A 2,716-nucleotide genomic window follows, 5' to 3' on the forward strand; every position below is an offset into this window, starting at 1 on the left:
ACTGCAAATATGGTTAAATGAGAGCGGCAGAATTGGAAATTGGACAGGAATTAAGCTGCTAATTAATTAAATAAAAATAAAAGATTTTAGCAACTGACAGATAAAGCCCAAAGTCCAGTGGAAGCCTATATAAAGAGACTTAAGGGAGCAGAAGCGGGGGTACTTACAATTTACAACTTACAGCTTTAACACTTAGAACTCTCTGGTTTTGGCAGATACCGTCTGCACCACATCTCTCATTCTTTCTTTTATTTTCTTTCCTTCATTTCATCATGTATTCCATCAAAGCCATGGAGGGCTAAGCTTTTAGGGTTGATTCCACTGTAATTTCTTAACTCGATTCTGAGGTTAGATGAATTTATATGTTTTGTTATTTTGATTATTGTTGTGGTTTTTGTTTATCTATGTCCTCTGCTTCTTAATCGAATAGAAAATAATGATTTTAAATCTACATGCATGCTAATCATATGAGTTAAAAGGTTTTTAAATTAAATTGAGACTTTACTTTGATTTTGTTTAGAAACTTTCATTTGATTAAATAAGTTTTTGCCAATAATTGAGACTTTAATTTGATTAGAGGTAATTACTTTAACTAAAATTAGTCAAGACTTTACTTTGATTAATTAAGTTTTCTATTTGGTAAAGAAACAAAGGAATAGACATGATTAGGCATAGTAAAATTAATTGAGACTGTACTTTGATTGAATTTACTATGGACAATCTAACAATTCTCACTTTTAATTGAGACTGTACTTTGATTAAAAGTGAGGATGCCAACAAATGAATTGAGTCTTTACATTGATTGATTTGTAAAACAACAACAATAATTAATTTAACAATAATCTCTAGATAACCAATGAAAAGTAGTGGAATTGACCTATTTACTATTACTGTGTTTACAATCTTCCGTGTCATTTTCTTTGCATATCAAAACCCCCCTATTTTTATAGTTGCTAGTTTTAATTGCATTTTTAAGAATCAAATATTTGAGATCAATTCCGTATTCGTTGTGAGACGACTTAGGGTTATCTTAACCCTAACTATTTTGTTCACTACAAACTGGCAATACTGAAGTTGCTAAAGTAGTGGTAATTTGATCGCGTAACGACAGCGATATCAAATTTGGCGCTGTTGCCGGGGAGTACGGTTAGTATTTCTTTTATTTTGATTCTATTTTTATTTATTTATTTTATTTTATTTTATTTTATTTTATTTTATTTTATTTTTTCTTTATTTTACGCATATACGTTTGATATAGTTTGTTATTTTGTACTATCTAGTTTTCTGTTAATATATTCCAAGCAAAGTTCTATTTTTGTTTTGAATAAGAATTTCTCTTAAGAAATTTTTTTGAGTCTAGTTTGGAAAAGTCTGTCTAGGAAAGACTTGGTATTTAAGTTGTCCACTGTGACGCACCTCTCTTTCCTGGGAGTAGACCCAACGACATCTTAACTCGTTTCTTTCTTGAAATCTTTCTCCAAAACAAGAATAGGAAGAAAAAAAAAACACACAGGGAAACACTTTCAGGTGGACTGCATAGTGCATGACTCGGGCCAATCCGAGTCATTTTTATCAACTTGATTCAAAATTTGAAAGGAACTTGCGTAAATCACGTAGGAGACTTGAACTCAGGTGTTCTACTGAAGGAGCACCATCATCATCTGAACCTACCACTGAAAGTGTACCGCTAGAATCACCTCCGGTGATTAACATATCTTCTGATCCATCACCTGAACCAGAAATTCAAGAAGATATAATGGAAGAAAGAACAATAAGAGAGTTGGCTTCGCCGGATGCAGCAATTACACAAAACATGTGCATCCAATATCCAGATGGAGAATGTGAGCTTAAGTCTGGGTTAATCCATCTTTTACCCAAATTCCATGGATTAGCAGGAGAAGACCCATACCATCATTTGAAGGAATTTCATGTTGTTTGTTCATCCATGAGACCTACAACAGTGACAGAGGAACATATCAAGCTTAAGGCTTTTCCATTCTCATTGCAAGATGCCGCTAAGAATTGGTTATACTGCCTTCCGCCAGGATCCATCAATACTTGGGAGACTCTGAAAAGATTATTTCTGGAAAAGTTTTTTCCAGCATCTAGAGTTGCTGCTATTCGCAAAGATATTTATGGGATAAGGCAACAAGAAAGAGAAAGTCTTCACGAGTATTGGGAAAGATTCAAAAAGTTATGTGCTTCTTGTCCTCATCACCAAATAAACGAGCATCTCCTCATTCAATACTTTTATGAGGGATTGAGTATCATGGATAGACAAATGATAGATGCTGCAAGTGGAGGGTCATTGGTGGACAAAACGCAAACAAATGCAAGACAACTGATTGAAACTATGGCGTCGAACCATCAATAATTTTCCACAAGGAGTAATTCTATAACTCTATTGAAGGGAACCCATGGAGTAGAAGCTTCATATGTTGCAGATCACAAGAAATTAGAAGGAAAGTTGGACGACTTAGCGGCCATGGTAAGGACCTTGACAAACTTACAGAAAAAGCCTATCCCTTCTACTTTATGTGGAATTTTTGCTTCTACTAATCATCCTACAGAGGCTTGTTCTATGTTAAAAGAGACAGGGACATTAGACAATGAACAACCTCAAGCATATGCTACAAACATCTATGGCAATAATAGACCACCTCGGCAACAATACAACCATGATTTGTCCTCCAACAAATACAACCCAGATTGGAAG

The sequence above is a fragment of the Vigna unguiculata genome, chromosome 9 (assembly GCF_004118075.2).
Source record: "Vigna unguiculata cultivar IT97K-499-35 chromosome 9, ASM411807v1, whole genome shotgun sequence".
Lineage (NCBI taxonomy): Eukaryota > Viridiplantae > Streptophyta > Magnoliopsida > Fabales > Fabaceae > Vigna > Vigna unguiculata.